Source organism: Octopus bimaculoides, chromosome 5, assembly GCF_046866305.1.
Source record: "Octopus bimaculoides isolate indiv1 chromosome 5, ASM4686630v1, whole genome shotgun sequence".
Taxonomy (NCBI): domain Eukaryota; kingdom Metazoa; phylum Mollusca; class Cephalopoda; order Octopoda; family Octopodidae; genus Octopus; species Octopus bimaculoides.
The window spans coordinates 55,867,992-55,877,544 of record NC_142932.1 but is presented as its reverse complement, the minus strand read 5'-3'; the positions used below and the strand labels follow the sequence as shown (position 1 = coordinate 55,877,544).

Here is a 9,553-nt window from a genome sequence, read left to right as displayed (position 1 = left end):
TGTTGTTACCGTTATCCCTCGTGTTGTATTTCCGGATTTTAATGATTAATATAAGAACTAGGGAGAGATGGCCGAGCCGTCATATCTCATCCAATTCTTATAACTCTTACCTACCTATTCAGTACTCTCTCACTGTACTATGCTAGTCATGCAATCAACTAAAACATAAATACTCAGTCTCCACCTGCCACAATCTGTCTCCCACCTATGATGTTGTCTGTGTAATGAAGGATTGCATCAGATGTATTAAGTATTCCATGCATCTCGCCATTTATCCCCACCATCATTTTTTGTTTGTCAGATCACTCCTTTATTGATCTCTCTCTCTCTCACTTTCTCTCTCTCTCTCTCTCTCTCTCTCTCTCTCTTACACCATTACCATTTTGACTATTTATCACTCAGAAGCTCAGTCTTGCCAGTGAACAATTACCCTTCTATGCCGCTAAAACTATTCTTCTCACTGATCTCTTGTTATCCCTCTCTTACAAACAACCATTTCACAACTATCTATCATACTCTCTCTCTCTCTCTCTCTCTCTCTCTCTCTCTCTCTCTCTCTCTCTCTCTCTTTTCCATCAAACATGCAGCTGCTATGTTTGCTAGCTCTCTCCTACAGCAATTCCTGATTAACAAGGGATTACATTGGTTTAGGATATGTGGTGTTATGATCTGGAGCGATGTTTACTCCGCCGCGGTCGACGAGGTAAGGTCCTAACGTTTCATTCTGTCCTTTTGCTTCTTGTTGTCTTTTTCTTCCATCACACCACAAGCTATTTCGGCCCATAACAAAAAAAGAAAAAAAGAATTATGAGTGTAGTCCGGATTTCGAGCGATGTGATTAAACCGTTTTGCGGTGACACGGACGTGGTCGCGTGGCTAAAAAAGATGAAGCTGGTCGCAAAGCTCCATGGGATAGGTGACTTGGCAAGCTTTCTACCACTGTAAGTATATGGTCCGGCGTTGGCGCTATTTTTAGAGATGGAAGAGAGGGACCAAATTAGCGCGGAAAAAATAGAAATCCGCTTGATGGAGGCCTTCGCAGAAGGAATGTTTGAAGCGTACGCTCGCCTGGGGAGAGCAAAGTGGACTGGCGAACAGGTCGACGTGTTTGCCAACGAACTTAGGAGATTGGCTAAACTGGCGGGGTACGAGGGAGAATCGCTAGATCGAACGGTAAAGTTGGCGTTTGTGACTGGTTTTCCTGACCACATGTCGGTCGAATTGCAGAAACTGCCGGACGTGAACGCCATGCCCATGGCGGATATAATAACGAGGGCCCGCATGTTAGTTTCGTGTTGTAGATCGACGCCGTTGGTAGCAACTGCAACAGCAAAAGGTGGACTACCAAGGAGTAGCGGAGAGGGGTCGAACAAGGAACGTATGCGACCGTTCAAAGGACAGTGTTTCCGGTGTCAGGGCCCGCACATGGTGCGAGACTGCAAGTTACCCAAGCCTGAGGTCATTTGCTACCGTTGTCGAGAAACGGGACATATAGCCAGCGAATGTCTGTCGGGAAACGGTCTAAGGGAGACTACTGCGCCAGTGGTCATCCCTTTGGATCAATAGAGGCGCGTTTTTTGCTACCCGTTGTTGAGGTGCTGGTGGAGGGGAAGATGTCGCGAGCCCTCGTGGACACAGGCTGTACAACGACTCTGATGACTCCGGGAGTGGTAGAGACGTGGAGTGGAGAAAGCAGTGTGAGGGCAGTCGACGGAAGAGAGGTACGCTGTGAAGGCATTACTGACATGCAGGTTGAGGTGCAGGGAACAAAGCCGACGCTGCAAGCAATTGTAGTTGGCCACTTGGTGGATGAGATTGACGTGGTGATGGGGATGGATGCAAATCAAAGAGCGGGATCGTTTGGTGTGACGCCTGTAGCATCGCAATAGGGATTGTCTTAGAAATGGGAGGCACCGTGGTGGAAGATGCAGCCTGGCTCAGGAAGATGGATGACTGCAACCATATCAATGTGGCGGAGTTGGATGCCGTGCTGAAGGGGGTGAACCTGGCCTTGAAGTGGGGGCTGTGCACCATCGAAATTAGAACCGATTCGGCCACTGTGCTTGGTTGGGTGACGGCAGTCATCAGCAATGAGCGGAGGGTGCGAACCAAAGGGGCCGCGGAGATGCTGGTAAAGCGTCGATTGGGAATATTGCGTGAGCTAACCGCTGAGTTCGATCTGAAGCTGAGCGTAATTTTTGTACCTTCCGAAAAGAACAGGGCAGACGTCCTAACCAGGGTAAAGCGAGCCTGGTTGCAGGTGCCAGAGGATGCGGAGCAGGCTGTGGTTGCAGTATGCTGTTTGAGTGAATCGGAGTTTAGGAGACTACATACCATGCATCACATGGGAGTGGACAGGACATTGTTCCCAGCCAGGAAAGTCGACTCCGAGGTAACGAGGCGGAGCGTGCAGAGAGTGGTTAGCAGCTGTGACAGGTGCCAGTCTATTGACCCTGCTCCGGGCGTACATGAGGCGGGAAGTATTCCAGTGGACAACAACTGGAAACGACTGGCAGTGGACGTAACACACTACCGGCAGGGGACGTACCTCTCAATGGTTGACTGCGGACCGGGGCGGATGGCCATATGGAGGGGATGAAGACGGGGACTGCAGAGGAAATCGCGGGAATATTAAATGGGATATTCCTGGAACGAGGTCCCGTGGATGAGCTGCTGCTGGATAATGGCACTGCATTTCGCTCGGAGGTGCTGAAAGAAATGCTTGACGGGTGGCAGGTCAGCCACTTCTACGAAACCAATTAAGGTAGTTCGGGAGCGAGGAGTGAGTGGGAGAGCCGGTTGAATGATCTATAGATCAGAGGGGCGTGTGCTATTATGGGCTGTGATGAGCTATGTGTTGTTGGTGGAGAGAGATGAAGCAAACGGAAGTGAAGCCAGACCGGAAGTCGGACACACGCTGTCGAAGGCCAGCACGTGGAGTCAGTCAGAAGACAGAGAGCTTACGAGGAAGACATGATTTAATCTGTAGCGATCGTTTACTCCGCCGCGGTCGACGAGGTAAGGTCCTAACGTTTCATTCTGTCCTTCTGCTTCTTGTTGTCTTTTTCCTCCATCACACCACAGGATATATCAATACACAACACTATTTACCTTTATGTGTTGCAAAGCCATCAATCACACCTTCTTGACCCTGGTCACATGCCCATCACACTCTCTTACCATCAACCGTTTCAACAACTATTCACCACTCATTCTCTCTTACAAGGAATCACACTCCCATTACTCTCTGCAATAACTGCCTCTCTCATTACACCCTGTAACCCTGTCTCCCAACTGTCACCCCTTTCAACACTGCCTTTCTTGTCTCTGTACACCACCCTCCTCTCCCACACTACAATCATTGTTTTATCTTAATTACTTATAGTTAGAGGTTGAGGTATTCGGTTCACAATCATAAGTTGTGAGTTTGATTCACAGTAGTGTATTGTCCTTATTTCCTTTATTTCACATTGCACCAGTCCACTCAGCTGGCAAAAATTAGTTGTATCTGTAATTCAAAGGGACAGCCTTGTCACATTCTGTGTCATATTAAATTTCAGTAATGCCTTCACAGCGTACCTCTCTTCCGTCGACTGCCCTCACACTGCTTTCTCCACTCCACGTCTCTACCACTCCCGGAGTCATCAGAGTCGTTGTACAGCCTGTGTCCACGAGGGCTCGCGACATTCTGTGTCATATTAAATTTCCGAGAACAAAAGATGAGCTTGAGTAAGAAGAATAAAGAAGAGTTGACTGGCACTCTGTTGGTTACAACAAGGGTTCCAGTTGACCCGATCAATAGACCAGCCTGCTTGTGAAATTAACATGGAAGTGGCTGAACACTCCACAGACATGCATACCTTTAACATAGTTCTCATGACATCTATAGAGCTGGTATCACAATAAAATTAGACCCATGCTCTCTTTGAAATAGATGCAATTAAGAAGGAGACCCAGCAATAGAAACCACACCAAAAGTAAAGCAAGGCAATAATTCTAAATAAGAACTGAACCAGAACATGATAACCTGTCCAACTCATGCCAGCTTTTCTTGCAGGCATGAATGAGAGTAATGATTACCCTGGAGGATGGGGAGCACTAGAGCAGTGGTTCCCAAAGTGAGTAGTACTGCCTCTCTGAGGGAAGTGGATAGAGGTGATTAAAGAAAAAGTTGGGTGGCCAAAAGGGAGCAATGGCTGTAAAAACAATAAAATAATGCGTTCATTTTTATTTGTGAAATACAGTTTTGAATTTACTTCAGAAAGTAGTACATGTTTGTGGGGGTGGGGACGCTCGGAATGCGTGCCAAGGGGGAGGCAGCCAGAAAATGTTTGGGAACCACTGCACTAGAGTATAAATGACATTAATGCCAATGAGGTTGTCTTGTATCTTATAAGACAAAAAGAATCCATTGTCTTTGGTGGGGATGGTGGGTCAACATCACCAAAAATGTAGGGGTGTATTGAATAGCAATAAATTTGATGCAATCCATTATGACAATGATATATATGCATATCTGGTGAAACAAAAAGGAAAATGGAACTCAAATGCATGAGTATATATTATATGTATGCATATATAGTTTTGCCAAGGTTAACTTAGCTGTTCATATTTCTTGGGTTGAAAGAGTAGGTACAGCCAGTATGGAAGGAGGGTGATTTCATTAACTTCATACCTCCATACAAAATTTTTCAACTTGTGTATATGATAGAAAAACTTTGTTTTAATTTATTAGGGTGCAAGTAGGGTACAAAGTAGGCAAAATTGCTAGAGTGACATGAAAAATACTTTGCAGTGTTTGTTTTGACTTCTCATTTTTAAAAATTCAAATCCTGAAGTCAACCACCTTTTGAAGGCAATAAATTAAAATACCAGTCAAATACTGGAGTTGATGTTATTAACAACTTTCCTTCAAGAAGTCTTAGTTGAATGAATTAACCTCATTACTTACTTTTTTTAAAAGTCTGGTACTTATTCTATCATTCTCTTTGCTGAACTGCTAAGCTACAGAGGACATAGACACTCACCAATGCCAGTTGTCAAGCAGTGGTGGGCAACAAACGCAGACATTATCACCATCATTTAACATCTGCCTTCCAGGCTAGCATGGATGGGATGGTTTCACAAGAGCCAGCTAGGCCGAAGCCGGCACCAGACTGATTGTTTTGGCAGAATTTTTACTGCTAGATGCCCTTCCTAACACCAACCACTCAGCAGAGTGGACTTAGTGCTTTTTTCATGACACAAGCACAGGCGAGGTAAGTAATGCTTTTTACGTGGCACAGGCACAAGTGAGGTCAGTTTTGGCAAGGTTTTTACAGTGTGGACTGGGTGCTTCTAAGTGGCACCTACACTGACAGGGTTGCCAAGTACTTGCAAAACGAAAAAAGAAAAAACTTTCAAGAAGGGAGGAAGCATTGGAGGAGGTAATCTTGTGTTGGATGATGAAAAGGTTATAGTGAGACAGATACAGGTGTCTTGCTGTAGAGGAAGAGAAAGATCAGGAATGAAGACAGAAAGAGGTGTGCTACCGTAAAGGAAATACACGGTTACCCAACTTGAGAGAAGTGCAAAAGAAGGAGAGAGAGTGGGAGACAGCAGGATAGAGATGGTGGCAAAATGCCGGGCATAATCACAAGGGACAGGTATGAGAATATAAATGGGATGGTTGAGTAAAGGAAGAGAAAGATATAGATGGTGGGGATGGATGAGTAAAGGAAGAGAGATGTACATGGTGACAAGTGCTAAGGCATACCCTTGAGGTTCAAATGCCATAATATAAGTGGCAGGATATTGCAAAGGGAGTATGATTAAAGAGTATGAATAAGTGGCGAAAGACCTGGATATGTATGGAGTTCGGGGGGGCTATCAGATAGTAATGATACAGAGGTGTGAGGACAGGATTGGGGAGTGAGAGCTAGGCATAGTGTACGAAGAAGTTATGTGTGGATGGAACACACAGATCGGGGGGGGCTGGCAGATAGCTAGTAGAGTGAGACAGGGCATGTGGAGAGAGCAATGATACAGTGGCACAGGACCAAGAAGACAGGAAAGGATAGTGGGAGGTAATCAGAGTACATGAAGTGGAAATGTGAGGAAGAGATATAGAGACATAGTTTGGTTTGTTGTGGTAGAGTGTGTGACTGGTTTACTTAAGTGTGGGTGAGACACACAGAACTTCTAGAACTCAGTTTCACTGATGTGGGCAGATCTTCTCAAGAACTTCACATTGCCAGACATCTCAGTCCATTGTCATTTCTTCTGTAAGGCCCAAATTTCTACATATATACACATGATAAGCTTTCAACTTCTCTTGACCAAATTCACTCACAAGGCTTTGGTTGGCCTGAGACTATAGTAGAAGACACTTGCCATGCAGTGGAACTGAACCAGGAACCATTTGGTTGGGAAGCAAACTTCTTACCAGTCAGTCATGCCTGCACCTTTTATGCTTACAGCACCACGGTTTTCCAAATGGTCACCCATCTAAGTACAAACTAGGCTCTACACTGCTTAACTTTAGTGATCAGAAACCAAAAATTAATATTTAAGTGCAGGCAGTGCAGTAGATTGCCTGAATCATTAGATGACTTGACAACAAGCCTCCCTGTATTTAGTTACAGCTCTTTGAGTTTAAATCCCACCAGTCAACTTTGCCTTTCTTCCTTCCAGGGTTGATAAAATAAAGTACCAACCATTTCCTTCCTCTAAAATTTCTGGCCTTGTGCCGAAGAAGTTATTGTTAAGATATATACAGGAACTATATGGTAGAAGCAACTTGTTCTTGTAAGCAATAGCAAGATGTTTTGGTATTTTGCTGTGAAAGATTATTTCCTTTTTGAAGATTTGGATCTTACCAATTTCAACACAAAGAAATAAATGAAAATAACAAACATATATATAAATGTATATACACACACACATATATATATAAATATATATACACACACACACACACATATATATATATACATACATACATACTTATACACACACACATATATATATATATAAAGACTGAACTGGTATGAGGGTAAAAAATGTCTCCTTCACTAGTTGTTTTAAGTCGAAATCTCCTCCCGCCTTAAAAACACAAAAAAAAAGTTTAACTTAGTGACAAAAAGGATATGTTTAGTGAGATGCCTATGTTGTCATAGGACCTGCCAGAAATAGCAGCCAAATATTTCTCCGATGAAATTCTGCCATCATACAAGATCATATTGGATAATGTGATCCCAGGATGCATACTGCCAGGAGAAAAGATAGGATGGTCACCGCTGGAATATATTTAATCAAAAGTCTGTTCAATTGGAACTCAAATGTGATGAAACAACTCTTGAAAACTGGGATAACCTTCACAGTAATGACCCGATAGTGAAGGTTGTCGAGTTTTGGTAATTTTTAGACACAAATCAAAACTAAATGTTGTTGTAGTTGCTCCAATAGAAGTTCAATTTGAGTTGAAGTGGAAGATTGACTGCAGCATGGAACTGATTTGAGATTTGACTGTTGAGAAATACAGCCAAGAAGATTGTGCTCAGATAATTTTCATTCCATTTGGCACGTAGAACACTCTCACTAGAAACTGGTCTAAGTCATATCTCCACTGAAAGGAAAATGACAGCGCTATTCAAGAGAAGATTTGCGCTTTCAAGCTCGGAACTGAGAAAACTGATAAGGAGGATACAAGAGGCGGTCGAAAAAGCCAGCTTCTATATATGGCTGAAGCGGGAAGACCAAATATGGCTTGAAAGTCATAACATGCCTAGGTGAGACAGGCTGACACTGAAGTGGCTTTGTGCCCTCCATTGTCAGTTAAAGTTTAGACAGTGTCATGTGACAACTTGTTGGAGCCTAGCAGCAGGAAGTTTAGACAGTGTCATGTGACAACTTGCTGGGGCAGCCTGCTGGAGCCTAGCAGCGGGAAATTTAGACAGTGTCACGTGACAACTTGCTGGGGCAGCCTGCTGGAGCCTAGCAGCAGGTATAAAAAGAGGAATTTGACATGACAATCAGTCAGACGCTGACACTTGTTGATGCTGCATTGAAGAGGTCAGGGAATAGAAGAAAGAAGACATGCACCCAACACCAGAGCTGAAGACACCTCCGAAAGGGGGGACCCCGCCACGTCAAAACGGTAGAGGAGTAGGGGCCGAAACCGGACGTGGTTCCTCCTGATGATGTCTTGAGCTAACTGGATCCTATAAAGGAGCTGTTGTGGTAGCAGACCACGAAACATGGTTGAAATTCCTGGCCGTGAGCTTAAGGTGAGGGACTACTGACTCAGGATCATAATATAGTCTGATCCTGCTGTTACTATTTTTGTACCTTTGTTTACTTCACTAAATGAAAAACAAAATTTAGCTCTAAGATATTGATTCCCCCTCCCCCACTCTTCTTAGTAATCATCACTTAGTCTCCCATCAGTTCTATGGAAAAAGGATGTCCAGCAGTGACCAAACATATTTTCTTACTGAATCCATAATTACAAATAACTCAAACAGTGAAATAAGTTACACAGCAAAAAACTTAATTCCACTATTGAAAATATTTGCATTACTTTTTGCCAACACAGTACATCACTTGATGTGGAGGCGCAATGGCCCAGTGGTTAGGGCAGCGGACTCGCGGTCTCGATTCCCAGACCGGGCGTTGTGAGTGTTTATTGAGCGAAAACACCTAAAGCTCCACGAGGCTCCGGCAGGGGATGGTGGCGAACTCTGCTGTACTCTTCCACCACAACTTTCTCTCACTCTTACTTCCTGTTTCTGTTGTGCCTGTAATTCAAAGGGTCAGCCTTGTCACACTGTGTCACGCTGAATATCCCCGAGAACTACGTTAAGGGTACACGTGTCTGTGGAGTGCTCAGCCACTTGCACGTTAATTTCACGAGCAGGCTGTTCCGTTGATTGGATCGATTGGAACCCTCGACGTCGTAAGCGATGGAGTGCCAACAATAACAACATCACTTGATATATACTTGCTTCTTCTAAAATATAGGTCATATTTGAGTATAATTAGGCTGTTATTTCCAAAAATTAAACAGCTTGTGATAGATAATCTTTAGTTCATTCTAAACAATTGACTTGTTAATGGTTTAAGCAAAACTGTATGAATTATTAATTAATACAGCGAATTGTAATGTTGCCCATTGGCTCTCACTCTCTTAAAAGTCTAGTAAATTTTGTTGTCATCTCATTTGATTCTAGTTTCTACTTATTCTATAGATCATCATTCATTGAACTGTTAAGTTATACAGCATTAAGAAATACAATAATAAAAAAACGCACTTGTTTTCAGAACTGTGGAAACATAAGTATGGATACATATTTATAATAATGAGACAGTTTCTGTCTCCTAAATTCCATTCACAATGGTACTGGACAACCTGGGGCTATAGTTGAAGAAATTCGCCCAAGGTGCTGTACAGTGGAATTGAAACTAGAGGAACCATGTAGTTGCAAAGTGAACATCTTAGCCACAAAATTCTTTTTGTCTTCCTTTTCTATGGGTACCATTCACCTATTACATACTGCACATTTTCATCTGTTAG

The 9,553-nt window shown here is 43.5% G+C and overlaps 1 pseudogene; it reads left to right on the top strand.

Moving 5' to 3' along the window:
- The first annotated feature begins 607 nt into the window (after positions 1-607).
- On the top strand, positions 608-2,822 carry LOC149135552 (uncharacterized; annotated as a pseudogene).
- Positions 2,823-9,553: the final 6,731 nt, after the last annotated feature.